At 35.3% G+C, this 15,815-nt stretch overlaps 1 protein-coding gene across 4 annotated transcripts in view; it reads left to right on the top strand.

The window, feature by feature from the left end:
- Nucleotides 1-15,815, top strand: part of LOC143230841 (uncharacterized) — a 65,544-nt gene that overhangs the window by 32,931 nt on the left and 16,798 nt on the right. The window lies entirely within an intron of this gene.

The raw sequence follows: 15,815 nt of genomic DNA on the forward strand, positions 1-15,815 counted from the left end.
TTGGAACTAGCTTTTAACAGATTATTAATGCGTTGTAGTGATTGACACGCACACAGAGGGGGTGTGGTTTGAGGGTTTTGGCGGTATAGAGAAATATTTCCACCGAGTTCATGTTCATGCTAACATTTGCTCCCGGCCGGTTGAATATTTACCTGAAGTGTACACAAACTGAAGAAAGGCTGAGTGTTATAGTTTTAATACGTAACTATCATGACCCTACTATCATTAATGAAACCATATGTAAGTTATTTATGGAAAACACTCAGAAGAATGGAGCATCTTAACACGCTATTTCTGTAGTGCATGCAGTACCTCACGCTTGTACAACGGTAAGGCTACGGATTTACAAGGCTAAAATCAGGGGTTCGATTCCCCTCGATGGGCTCCGCAGATAGCTCGCTGTGGCTTTGCTATAAAAAAGAATATTAAAAAAGTATTTCTCGTTAAAAAAATCGATTATTTTCACCTTAGTTTTAACAACGTTCTATCCTATCAAAATGAGATGAAAGTTAGTAAAAGTAAAAACCCTGTAATGAAAACTGTATTCAACAGCTCTTACTGTTGAAACACACTCGCACTTATATAACTATATTCATATATATATATATATGTGTGTGTGTGTATACATATTCCAATATTTTGACTTTGAAACTTTATCAAATGTTTACAAGTTTTAAAACGCTTTGGCTTAAACATTTTCAGCTTAAACATGAAACACTTAATCGTTTTCATTTTGATAATTAACTGTAGAAGGAGTGATTTTGATAATTAACCGTAGAAGGAATGATTTTGATAATTAACTGTAGAAGGAGTGATTTTGATAATTAACTGTAGAAGGAGTGATTTTGATAATTAACTGTAGAAGGAATGATTTTGATTATTGACTGTAGAAGGAGTGATTTTGATAATTAACTGTAGAAGGAATGATTTTGATAATTAACTGTAGAAAGAATGATTTTGATAATTAACTGTAGAAGGAGTGATTTTGATAATTAATTGTAGAAGGAATGATTTTGATAATTAACTGTAGAAGGAGTAATTTTGATAATTAACTGTAGAAGGAATGATTTTGATAATTAACTGTAGAAGGAATGATTTTGATAATTAACTGTAGACGGAGTGATTTTGATAATTAACTGTAGAAGGAATGATTTTGATAATTAACTGTAGAAGGAGTGATTTTGATAATTAACTGTAGAAGGAGTGATTTTCAGTTATGTCGTTACACATTTGTTCCCACCCTCTTGATAAGCAAAACCAAACCAGACATGCAATATTATTCAAACTTTTTGTTTTCCCCCGGTGGCACAGCGGTATGTCTTCGGACTTACACGCTGGAAAGCGAGTTTCGATACTCGTAGTGAGCAGAGCACAGATAGCTAGATATGTATTTAATTAGAGAACAAACAAATTTTTTGTGAACTTTGGAGACAGTTCACAATAACAAATCACTTGTCGATTAATATTCATGTTGTTTGGAATATTGGAGTACCATGATCGTACTGCTGGTTTGTGTTGTCTTTTGTTTTTGTATTCTTTGTCTACATTTTTTTTATTATTATTTCGGCTTGTGGTATAGATCTCATTGGTTTAACAACTGTTATAGACTTTGTGCCGAAAACCGGTCGTTATATAAATGGGTGTTTTTTTGTTTTGTTTTTTCTGGGACTTTCAAAATTATTTTATTCATTTTGCAATAACATTCGCGAAGGTTGGGGATCGTGAAAAATCACGATCTTTAGCGTTTTATGCCCTTATCTTGTTTTAACGATAAAAATCTAAAAGATAAAAAAAATAGATCAAAGTTTTAAACAATCACGTTCTTGCAATCAAAGTGTAATAAAATGTACTTTGGAAACATTAAAGGAATATTTAGGTATTTTGTTAAGAAATGTAACGTAAAGTTAGATGATAGGATTATAATGTTACCATATAGTATATTTTGAATACATTTCACAACAGGTCTTGTACTTAAAGCAACAAAAGCACTAATGTTTTACTTATTCAATCAAATACTTTTATAACCAACCCAGCATGGCCAGGTGCTTAAGGCACTCGACTTGTAATCCGAGAGTCGCGGGTTCGAATTCCCGTCACACCAAACATGCTCGCCCTTTCAGCCGTGGGGGTGTTATAATGTGACGGCAATCCTCCTATTTGTTAATGAAAAAAATAGCCCAAGAGTTGATGGTGGGTGGTTATTAGCTGCCTTCCATCTAGTCTTACACTGCTAAATTAGGGAGGGCTAGCGCAGATAGCCCTCGTGTACCTTTGCGCGAAATTAAAAAAACCAAACAAACAATATATGTCTACCACTGGACATAGATTAAGTGAATATAGCGAGAAATTATGATCTCCTTAACAACAACAAATAATAACAATAAATAACAATAAACTAATGTTGTATGCCGAAATTATGTCTTTCCGCTACCAGTTTTAAACGTTTATATATATTATCCGACATTCTGATTTTTTTCAATATAATAAGCAATAAAAATCAAACTCAAATAACAGTTAATGTGCACACATAGTATTGATTCAAAATGCTAGTCAATAATTCAGTCTGACTGATTGGAAGAATAACAACACAAATATAGAACTTCACTAAAATCATTAAAGTGAAACGTCAGTCTAGTACGACCTGTTACATAAAAATTGAGATATTATGTTAATACGACATTATAGCGATGACTAAAACCATAAAGTCTAACATTATCAGGAACCTTACAAATGCCTGTTACAAAATAACAAACTGCACACGCCATACATACAAGTGCATATTTTATTCAGCCCATTTGCTTATAGTTATAACCAATAGCATTTCACAAGTTAAAATTATCAGTATGATATCATCTGATAAACAGGTCAGCAGTAAGTTTGCGGGATTATTACATAAATTCCGGGGTTTAATTCCCGTTAGTCTAAAGGGCGCAGATAACGTATTGCGTAGCTTTGCGATAAAAAAAAAATCAATATTCAGCTAAGTTTATGATTCAAACGCACGAATGTTGATGAACTTAAACAAGTATTTATCGAATAATAATTCTTAATCTAAGACAATATTGTGGCTTACAGGACTTAGTTTTGTTGTTTTTTTCCTGTATAAGTAGACAGCTCTTTGGTGTGCAACATTAAGAAATAAACTCAATCGTCTACACAGCTATTTTCGGAATGAACTAAATTTCTCCTTGCTTCCGGCCTCTTCAGCTTAATATCAGTTCTTCAAGGATCTCACTCTACTTTACATGACGTAACTCATTCTACAAGTATTATAATATAAATATTGTGTTCTGGGACTATTATACTTAATGTTGGCTGTGAATTGTGCTGTCTTGGATTCAAATAGAGCAATTTTGTCTCACAGTGTGTCTGAGTTTTTTCACTTCTGGTTTTGAAAAAGTTTTAAAATAGGTTGTTCTCTGAGAAAAATTATAATAGAAATGCCATCACACATCCTACAGTTTCTTTTGTTTTAGTTATATCTTCGTTACAATCCAGATGGCATAAAAGTTGTCAGAAACGGTTTGAGAGCATGGGCGTAACTCTTATTTTTTGTGACCCGGCATGGCCAGGTGGTTAAGGCACTCGACTCGTAATGCGAGGGTCGCGGGTTCGAATCCAAGTCACAGCAAACATGCTCGCCCTTGCGCCGTGGTGGCGTTATGATGTGACGAACAATCCTACTATTAGTTGGTAAAAGAGTAACCCAAGAGTTGGCGATGAGTGATGATGACTAGTTGTCTTCCCTCTAGCCTTACACTGCTAAATTAGGGATGGCTGGCGCAGATAGCCCTCGAGTAGCTTTGCGCGAAATTCAAAACAAATCAAACCTTTTTCTTTTGTGAAATTGTATTTTTTGCTCAGGGAAATCTGGGTGAGTATGTGTTAAAACGGATTGCATAACAGTCGCAGTTGAAACACTACTCAGGTATTCCGGTATATTTTACTGTAGTGAATCACATACCTATCAAAACATTTAAATGTGAATAGAATAAAACGTGCTATTTATAAGAAGTGTATTCCTTCTATACGACACCAAAAAAAACTATAATCTCTTTTTGTTGTTTTTTTAATTTCGCACAAAGATACTCGAGGGCTATCTGTGCTAGTCGTCCCTAATTTAGCAGTGTAAGACTAGAGGAAAGGCAGCTAGTCATCACCACCCACCGCCAACTCTTGGGCTACTCTTTTACCAACAAATAGTGGGATTGATCGTCACATTACAACGCCCCCACGGCTGAAAGGACGAGCATATTTGGCGCGACGGGGATGCGAACCCGCGACCCTTAGAATTACAAGTCGCACGCCTTAACACGCTTGGCCATGCCGGGCCAATATAATTTGACTTATCAGAGTAAGGTAAGTAACCAAAAGAAGAAGATAACGTGAGTTTTAACAAATAACAAATCTTTTAACAGTCGGTTTCTCACCAGAAGTGACTGATAAAATAAGTATCCCCAATTTTTACATTTAATATCTTAAAACAAAAAGACATTTAATACTTTTTCTAGCTGTTTACGAAAGATTATAGCTGTAAACGTTCTGTATTTTATTTAGTCTTATATTTTTCTATTCTCTTTACGTTTTAACTTGTAATTCAAATGTGATAATAGTGAAAATATTTTCAAAAGAGTCATTCATTGAGTTCACACATTTACATTTCAAAAACATTCTATTCGGAAGGAATTAAGTAATGGTTGTACTAGGTGGCGCTATGCCGAAATAAGTTATTTTATTAATTTTTATGAGACCTGGTAGATAGGGAGATCGATTCGCAGTGCTCGGGTTGAGGATTCGAATTCCGTTACCGAATATGCTCGCCCTTTCAGCCGTGGGTGTGTTATTATGTGAGAGTTAATCCTACTATTTGTTAGTAAGAAACTAGCCCAAGAGTCGGCGGTGGGTAGTGTTGACTAATTGCCCTCACTCTAATATATCACTGCTAAAATAAAGACGGCTAGCGCGAAATTCAAACCAAACTTAATAATTATGAATTCACAGTGAGTTTACAATTTCAAGAAAACAATTGTCAAGGGATTAGTTTCTTAAAAGATAGAATATTATGTGTCTGTATATCTCGTTAGTTGTCGTTGTTTAATAACTTTAACGCTAGTGTACACGAATAATTTATTTGCTTTTATCGCAATACTTGCAGTAGCGGTAAAAACCTATTACTTTAAGTACTAAAAACTAGTCAATGTATGTAAAACACACGTAGGAAGCTCGTATTATTTGTCGCTCAACGTCCCATTGAATTAGAAGTCAAAAGAGTTTACCTTATGCTAAGAATAAGAATGGTATAATGAGGTTATAAACATAATGAGGTTATAAACAAAATTCCTCTTTTAATTTATTAGCGCTACTCGTCACCAACCTGATCTAATAAAACTGCAAGAGATACTAAAGTGATGAATATATATTTTAGAGAGAACTATATCATTCTGCGCACGTGCCAAACACTCAAAAAGTGCCACGAAAAAAATGCAGTTAAAGAATTCGCAGGCGCGCCAAGAAGCACTTTTAGATACTTAGTGAGGTAAGAAAAAGCTGATAAAATTAACTGAGTAAATAGGTATCAGTTTTGGTAAGAATCATAGAAAGACAGGAAACGTTGTTACCATGTTTTTTCCTGACTTTTCGATATTTTATGGTATTTTGGTCATCACGGTACATAGTTAGTTTGGTCTCTTCCAGTAAACTAGAAATCTATCAGAACATTGGTATTAAATCTCGTCAAATAAACAGTATTCTAAACTCATATTGGTTCACACATTTGTAATCATAATTGTAGATAGTCATAGGGAATATTGGTGACTTTGGTTTACTTATACATAAAAGTTGTTATTATTTAGTTTTTGTAGGAGAGGTGTTGTGGATCTGAATGCAAAAAAACCGAAAACAAGAAAGTCACTTTACGCTTTTAAGTAACTAATATCTATAAAAATTATATGTTTAAACAATACTTTATAAAAATACACTTGAAGTAGTGTAAAATATTTCCATCCTTAATTAGTTTCGTAAGGAGTTACACATACTCAAACAACTGTGTATTATTATACATTTATACCAGTAAATATACACCTTCAATTGAAAAGTTGTTTTCACCGTATTGAAACGCCTTAGCATTATGAAAAAACTTCTAAAGCCGGTTAAAACGTAGAATGTTTTGAAACTAATTTCAGTAGAAAAGAGATGAGTTTCAAGAGGGTTCTTAATCATTCAAACAGGATATCTAGACAATCGATACCAAAGTCAACTTTAATCAACACTAAACTTGTAATATGTTAATCAAATTGGACTTCCGTAATATACTTTGCTTGAGTTTCTGACCTAAGACTCACGTTTCGATTAGTCTTGAGAAATCTATAGCCAATAGTTGTCAACATTTTAATCATAACAAAATGTGACCCGATTTCATTGAAAATGATTTACTTATGTAAAAGTTTTGTGAAAAAAAAAACAACTGTAAGTGATGCAGAAAAATGGATATCATTTTCGAATTCAGCATACAAGAATTACTGTGGAACATGTAAAAATATTTAATAAAACCATCGCAGGCATGTGTAATTAATGCCACAACCTGAATCCACAGAAACACACAACTCATTTATAAGTTTTGACAGATCGTAAAAATAATCAACTTGTATTTGCATGAGAAACACGTTCGGATATTTCGAATGGTTATTTCACTTTTGTTTAGCTTAAAGTTGCACAAGAGACAACATCTTCGTTGTGCCAATCGTAGGGATTAGACCTGAAAATTATAAGCTCTAAAGGCTAAGCCACCGGGAAATCTATTTCGAGTGAAGTAAAATAATTTGATAGTCGTTATAGTGGATGATGTTTTTATAATTTAATTTATGTAATCTCGTAATCCTGGCATGTCATGGTACGTATATACACATGCAAACAAACTTATGTTTTGGTACTATACAATCTTAGTAAAAAACACCAATATATACATAGTAATCAGTGTCACCTTTAAGTCGTTCAGTAGTGAGTTATACTTTCGCTAATATGATTCACGTTAATAGAACACGTGGTGTGAACATACTGTGGTTTAACTCTTTAGTTAGTGTCGTACGGTCCGTGGATTTGTATGAACCGTAAGAATCATATAACTTTTGTTTACACAAATACCAAATATTTTTCCCTTAACTTTAATATAAGCGTCGAAAACGTTTGATTGGGCTTATTTATAAGTAACCCTATTTATTATAAGAATTGTGACTGAACAGACCATCAGTGGATATTAGCTTACAGTAGGCATCTTAAATATCATTTTGGCACAATATTTAACAGAGAAGTTTCCATGATCGCAAAGTATCATTTGGATTTTGAACAGCAAGTTTCAATTTAGTTGGTTAAGCTCTATTTATTTTCTCCAGTTGTGTAATAATACGTTATTGTCTTTGGTGATCAGGTTGAAATTTTATATTCAGCGTTGTTACTAACATTTTTCTGTCGAACTCACATTGAGTAAAATCCTAACCGAGATATAGAAACATTTCAAATCCAGATTGTTCTCTGCCTCTAGAAAACTATAGAAGCGTTTCTCGTGTAGTGAGTGCCTCTAAAATTCACTCTTTACTTTTGCAACTCGAGCTAAGAATCGACGAGTAAACTAACTATTGGTGTAATTTCGAATTGTTGTACGGCTTACGTTAAAAGTACTTGATGGTACCTATCTGGAAAACGTATTTTGTAGTTGGTTAGTTTCAACAAAAAGTACTTAATGTCATTCAACCTTGTGAGAAGTCATCAAACTTTGCCAGTTTTTAAACGTAACAAATCCATTTGGCAACTAGCCTGTATTACCCAAGAGCAGTGAAAGAGAAAGATAAGATTTTCCAAAGCAATAGAAAAAAAACTATATATATATATATATATATATATATATATATAGACTAACTTTTAACATTTAGGTTTAGTTTGCGATATAATTTTGCAAAACTCACTATTAGCGTAACGAAATATTTCACACTCTCTTTTCATCCCCAGTTCTGAAATGATAAAACAGAAGGAAAGCAGCTAGTCAACAGTTTTTACCGCCAATTTTTGGGCTACTCTAATTAGATTGCAGTATTTGAATTTCATTGTTATAACTCACCCATTGCCTCAAAATGCGGTGCGCGATTTTTTTTCTTTATGTATCGAGAAACGAGTTATGCTACAGTACGAAACACCAATCACAGGCCACACCCAGCCCTGTTTTCCAGGTATTATTTTTCATGTCGTTACCAAAAAATAAAGCATTAAATATTTCAACAAAAACTCGCATTCAATTTATCTTTTTATATGAAAGAATGCAAATAATTTTTTAGAAGACATTTCCACTTCTAAATTTGCTTCTTTTAAAAACATTTGTTTGTTTTGAATTTCGCACAAAGCTACACGAGGGCTATCTGCGTTAGCCGTTCCTAATGCCCCCAGTGGCTCAGCGGTATGTCTGCGGACTTACAACGCTAAAAACCGGGTTTCGATACCCGTGGTGGGCAGAGCACAGGTAGCTCATCGTGTAGCTTTGTGCTTAATTAAAAAACAACAACCGTTCCTAATTTAACTAAGGCCACCCACTGCCAACTTTTGCGCTACTCTTCTTTTAGCTTGTTTGTTTTTTTAATTTCGCGCAAAGTTACACGAGGACTATTTGCGCTAGCCGTCCATAATTTAATAGTGTATGACTAGAGGATAGGCAGCTTGTCATCACCACCCACCGCCAACTCTTGGGCGACTGGGCCAGCATGGCCAGGTAGTTAAGGCACTCGACCCGAGATCCGAGGGTCGCGGGTTCAAATCCCCGTCACACCAAACATGCTCGCTCTTTCAACCGTGGAGGCGTTATAGTGTGACAGTCAATCCCACTATTCGTTGGTAAAAGAGTAATCCAAGAGGTGACGGTGGGTGGTGATGACTAGCTGCTTTCTCTCTAGTCTTACACTGCTTTATTAGGGACAGCTAGCGCAGTTAGCCCTCGTGTAGCTTTGCACGAAATTCAAAAACAAACAAACTTGGGCTACTCTTTCACCAACGAATAGTGGATTGATCGTCATATTATAACGCCCCCACGGCTAAAAGGGTGAGCATATTTGGTGTAACGAGGATTTGAACCCGCGACCCTTAGATTACGAGTGGAGTACCCTATCCACCTGGCCATGCCGGCCCTATGAAAGCGCCTTAATGACCTAAGGTTGTGTTTCGATTCTTTAATTTCGGCGTCAGAAGTATAATTTATATGATGACTCTGATAGGTCCGCGCTTATTTTCTTAACTCTTATGACACATACTGAAAAAGTGAGGATTTATAAAATGAGGAAACAACACGACGCAGGAAAGTGATAATAATGAACAAAGCTTATTACATAAGTGCTTTGAGAACACAATTTTTATGTTAATATTCTCAAAGAATAATAATAACTGTTATTTATCATTTATTTCCACTGAATGTGATACTTGATATAATGAGGAACTTGACCGATGGAAAGATGTTTACGTAATCCACTTTGTAAGATTAGTTGTTCAAACTTGTAAGCAGCATAAAAAGTATTAAACATTTATTAAATACTTCTTTAGAGGGCGCTTTATTAAAATTTTATCCTTTTCATTTTGAATATTCATACAAAAAATAAATGGCGGGTTATGTATTGATATACGAAATATATTTCTCTAAGGTGTACAATATATTTATACATATTTTTTGTTTTCTTAATATTTCTGATTAATAAGCTCAGGATGACTCTTGTTTTTTAACAATTGAAATAATTCTAAAACCCATGAATGAAAATAAAAGAGAATATGTTATAATATGCCAACCACACAACATCTTCAGTATCTAGTGCTTACAGGCCTTTCGCCCAGTTCTAGGGTTTATCAAGCCAGCTGAAATATCACAGATATTGTAGAGGTCTAGATATTATGCACATATATCATTAAGTTCTGTGAATAAAAACTGTTATTCTGTGAATAAATAAATAGGTTTATCGCAAAGCTCTGCGCAAAATAATATTCGTTTTACCAATATGCTATTTAAAAATACGCAATATTTTAGCCTATAAAGAAGATAAAATATGTGGAATTAACGTACATTTAAGGAATGCATGTACACATTGTGAATTTATGACGTCAGGAAAACATGTAGATTCAACGCATCTCGGTACAAAATGATAAAATCCCTATAACTTGAGCCCCTTCAAAAGATGGAACTTTGTGTGAATTTACAACTATTAATATTCCTTTGTAAGTGATTCCAGGGCTTATCACATTTTTTTTTGATTATGACATGTACTGTTTCTTGGGGTAGTGGATACTTTTCTCCATTTCCTTTACGTTTGTGAATTCTCACCTGTTACAAGACGCCGTAACCTGCTCGCCATTAAATACAAAAGTATACCTGCCTTGGAAATTATTAATCTTCAATCAGAACACACCCTTATGCACTGAGTGTATAGAATATTTTGTGTTGGAAAGGGTTACTACGAAACCTTATTAAACGTGATAGATTTTTGTGGCATCGAACTACCTATGTTGTTATGATATATTTCAGTATGATTTTATTTTGGCTATGTTTGCCGTGTGATTTGCTAATTTACATATTCAAAGTCGTTTTAATAAAATGTACTTAACAATCTGTCCTACCACAAGGATTGTTTGTTTGTTCGTTTTTGGAATTTCGCGCAAAGCTACACGAGGGCTATCTGCGTTAACCGTCCTTAATTTTGCAGTGTACTTAGGCAACCCTTTTACCAACAAATGGTGGGAATGACCGTCACTTATAAGTCCCCACGGCTGAAAGGGCGAAAATGTTTGGTGTGACTGGGATTCGTAGCCGCGACCCTCTGTTTACAAGTCGAACGCCTTAACCCACCAGGCCATGCCGGGCCTCTACCACAACGAAACGGTGTTTTGTTGTTGTTGTCTTGTTTCTTCAAGGAATCAAAGTTTTCAACTAATCTGTCTTTCTCTACAACTTCTTTTCGTTTGCAGAAAATTTACTTTATTATTTTTTTGCATTTTGCATAGAAATTCCGACTAAATAATTGTTTGTAAGGAGAAAAGACTACGACATTTTTATTTAGCCTGATAAAATTACTCAATAGAATATTTTCCACTTATTATTTTTATTTTTATACAAACATTTTTCCCTTGATGTGTATTTATCATGCAAAATATCTTTGAAAGCAGAAAACCGGTCTTTAAGTTTCACGGGTTTATTTGTTTGTTTATTTGGAGTTAAGCACTAAGCTAGACAATGGGCTATCTGTTCTGTGCCCCCAGCGGATACCGAAATCCGGTTTCTAGCATTGGCATACCGCTGTGCCACTTGGGGGCAAATTCACATAGGAGCTGAGGGTAAAATCAAGTTTTCCCTCAGAGGTAGCTCGACACGGCCAGGTGGTTAGGGTGCTTGACTCATATTCTGAGGGTCGGAAGTTCGAATCCTCGTCGCACCAAACATGATCGTTATTATTCGTTGGTAAAATAATAGCCCAAGATTTGGCTGTGAATGGCGATGACCAACTGCCTTCCTTTTAGTCTTACACTACTAAATTAGGGACGGCTAGCGCATGTTGCACTCGTGTATCTTTGCGCTAAATTCAAAAAAGAAACAAACTCTCAGATACATATATATAAAATATGACATAATGCTTGACGCTATGTGACATCATCATTACATCATTTTTTTTCGTATCCTCGCTGTGCAGAATGTAGTTTCAATTGATTCAAACTAGTAGTTTAAAACTTCCAGTAGTCCCCTCGTATTTGACTGTACTTCTTAAAAAAAAAAGTATTTGTTTGTTTGAAGCTTGGCACAAAGCGACACAATAAGCTATCTGTGCTCTGCCCATCATGGGAATCCAAACCTGGATTCTAGCGTTGTAAGTCAGCAGACATATCGTTGTGCCACGAGGGAGAGGGGGTAAAAGCAGTATTCTGTATGTTGGTATGTTTTACACTTAAAAGATTTAGCATTACGGTAAGACGGTTCGGTAGGTATAGTCATTAATTTGTCAGAATTAAAATCAAGCAATACTGTAACAAGAACTACAAGTTTCAAGAATCTAAGACATTATATTTTATTACTGTATTTTAAAAACATAGAGCAAAACGTTCAGGTTACAAGTTATATCAAGTTGTCGTTAGAGTTATAGAATTTTTCTTACAGGCTAAATATCCTTACATTCACTCGTTGAACCTCGCGCAAAGCTTCTCGAGACCTGTGTGTGTTAGACGTCCATAACTGAGAAGTGATTAACAACAATGGCGGAAAGGCAGCTAGTAAGTACTACCTCCCGCCAACTATTAGACTACTCTAGTAGAATAGTGAGATTTATAGTTACTTTATAGCCTTCCCAACATTAAAAGGGCGAGCATATTCGGTGATGGGATTCGAACCTACTTAAAATGCGAGTCGAGCACCCTAATCATCAGGTCAAGTATCAATACTATAACAAAGAGTATTAAGAATTAGACCTACGTTAAACATCGTTTGTTGCTTAGAGTCGGGTGTGGTCTGGTGCAGGGATTTCCAAATATTTGCAACTCATGAGCTTCATGAGTAGCCAGGGCATCTTACGAGTTTCACTGCTTGTTTGGCTGTTTTGCAGACTTCCCGGTTTCATAATCAACTTGGAGGAAAGAAGATTAGTACTCTAATATATAAGTAAAGATTAATAATACTCGTATATTTTTGATAGCTTATTCTAAAATGTTTTAGAAGCATTGTTTTGTACATAGTTTTATGTTTCACTGTATCTTGATGTGCGACCTATTTCTGTACTTCATACAATCCAAAGTGTGAGAACCATTGGTTTATTGGATAGTGTGCCAATGTGCAGACTGAGAGGTCTAAGATTCGAGCCGCAATATATCGCCAAACATTCACCACAGCAGCAGTTGCTGCTGACTGGATACTCTCCGTCTGATCAGCGGTTTTAAATTAGGAATTGTTGAGCCTGAACATAAGAGGCCATTTAGTTCATATGTCGCATATGGTACAGTTCAAGTTGAAAACACAAACACAGAGGAAAAATAATTAACATTGTTATATTGAAAACTTTACACATCTATAGCATATATATTCTCAAATACTTTCATAATTTACTCTGTAGATGTTAAATTACGTATAGTTCTTGTGGGATTACATCTTTCTCTATAGGACCAGTTTGAACATAATATTTGATGTCACCAATCATACATGATATCCTCCCAAGTTGTGACGACTATGGTTCTTTATTTCTCGCTGCCAGCAACAGCTTCCCTAGTTCAAGGTTCTCATCTCCAATCTATTCCGCAATCTTATCGACCCAAGTGAGTGCTCGTCGTTTGTCTGCCTTCGATTTTACCCATCAATATGTATACCAACCCTCCCTCTGATCTTATTGTATGCATCTTCCACATGTCCAGTAGCTGTTTTTATCTTTGCGCATTCTTATATTTTCTCATTACTCTCTTGTCTATCTATGTATGTAACATGCACTAGATTTCAAATTCTTCTCTAACACTGTTAAAAATCGGTTGATTCCCATTATTGCATGCCAGTGCTTCAGGTTTTAGTATTTACATTGTTAGCGCTGTAAAGAATAAGTCACATTTTTAGGGTAAAATTGCAGTCTGCATATCGTGCAACACTATTATATGACATTATGATAACATAAGTTTGGTCCTCGCATGGCCAAGCGTGTTAAGGCGTGCGACTCATAATCTGAGGGTCGCGAGTTCGAATCCCGGTCGCACCAAACATTCTCGTATTTTCAGCCAGGGGAGCGTTATAATGTGACTGTCAATCCAACTATTCATTGATAAAATAATAGCCCAAGAGTTGGCGGTGGGTGGTGATGACTAGCTGCCTTCCCTCTAGTCTTACACTGCTAAATTAGGGACAGCTAGCGCAGATAGCCCTCGAGTAGCTTTGCGCGAAATTAAAAACAAACATAAGTTTACAAAACCTGAGCAGCTAACCTCAAGTTTATTCAAAGAGAGTGATTGCTCTGATTTTTATAAAAGGTTAATAGACTGCTGCAGGAAAATGAACTTTTTATTTACTCATAAACTGCACGAGAGTAATACAGAATGAAGTGTGAACGACGTGCACTACATTATTAAATAATATAAAGACTAAGTTACATAGGACAATGTATTGTTGTAGTTTCGTAGTGCATTCTAACTCAGACGCTTTTCTTTATATTCTCCAACGGGCTACTTTCTTAAAACCCATAAGCATATATTTTTTCAATACTTTCTTTCTCTTTTCATTGTTTGATTGTTTTTGGAAAATAGACTGGTCATGTGATTACTTGAACTATGTTAATGCGGATATGTAGTCATATCATGCATATGCAGTGGGTAGAATTTTAGGGATTTGGTTCGTTTTGAATATTCGCGAAAAGCTAATAGGGAGCTACTTTGCGCTAGTCGTCCTAATTTTAGCAGTGGTAGCAGGGAAAGCAGTTAGTCCACCCCCCCCTCTCCTACCAATTCGTTGGCTTTTACAAGCGAATAATAGGATTAACCATAATATTATAATAACCTCGCGGCTGAAAAATCAAACTTGTTTGGTAACGGGGATTCGAAACCACGACCTGCATATTATTAATTGAACCTCCTGACCACCAGGCTATGCCAGCCAACTTCATAGGAGCGTCATAATTGGCTATCAAAAATCGATTTTTCAGGCAACATCTGTCATCACAGTCTATTATCAATAACGATTGAAAATGAAAATGTATCTCCGTCTCTATAGAAAACCAGCGGCAGCCAACCAGATAATAAGTAGGCTTATAAACTGTAACAGACCCATCCTTCCAGCAGCTATTAAGATTCGACGATCTCCAAACGTTGATGCAAGGGGCATTAAAAGATTGTCATATGGAAACCAATAACTGGACGGAGCGTTGTTTATCTTGGATAAGGCGGATAGTAAATATAGGGAAAATATTCTAAGACAATTAACACTGTTTTATCTTGTTTCCGCAATTTAAGTGCTTGGAAACAATGTGATGGTGAGAAGGTTCTCTTAGCAGGGTTAGGGCCTTTTGATTCACTTAAGTGGGAAATTTTGACGACTAGAATGTGCTTGAACGTTAATGTCAACCATTCCATCACACACTGTTACATTTTAATTATTCTGGGTAATGGCTCTTTCAAGAAAATACTCTAAAACTACATGGTATTCGTGATGTCTGAAACAGATTCGAAGAGCTCGAAAACTTACCTTAATCATTTTTCTTGGCAAAATCGTCGAACCTCAATCTGACTGAACATCTTTAGAACACAACAGAACGTTCCACTTACCATCATATTCATCTTCCGACAACTGTGAAACAATTGCAATGGAGAACAATCAAAACTACGTCGAGAACACTACCTTCTCGTCAGAATGTGATCCAACATGATAGAATGAATAGTTAAGTGTACAGTCGCTTACTTATTAAAGAAACAATTTTCAGAAGCAGATGTAAATGTTATTGCTGTTTAAACAGAAATACTGAAAAGTATTCGTCATGCTAGAATATGATAACCCATAACATACACAAATATCTATTCCTTTTATTATTGCATGGTAATTTATTATCATACATAATTAGCCCTTTTCTAGAAAATTGTTGATTATCTTGAATATATATGCATATTTAATTTACAAGTTTTATTTCGTATTTGTTTGGTTTAATAATTTTTACCTATTGATGAAGCCTTGTTGGATGACAACCGTTTATATTGCCATACTTACAACTGTGTTCGATAATAAAGCGTAAATCCACCTGAAAAAAGAAAAAAGACAGTCGCTCAAATACTGGTCTCATAATATATATATTTAT

The sequence above is a fragment of the Tachypleus tridentatus genome, chromosome 10 (genome assembly GCF_004210375.1).
Source record: "Tachypleus tridentatus isolate NWPU-2018 chromosome 10, ASM421037v1, whole genome shotgun sequence".
Lineage (NCBI taxonomy): Eukaryota > Metazoa > Arthropoda > Merostomata > Xiphosura > Limulidae > Tachypleus > Tachypleus tridentatus.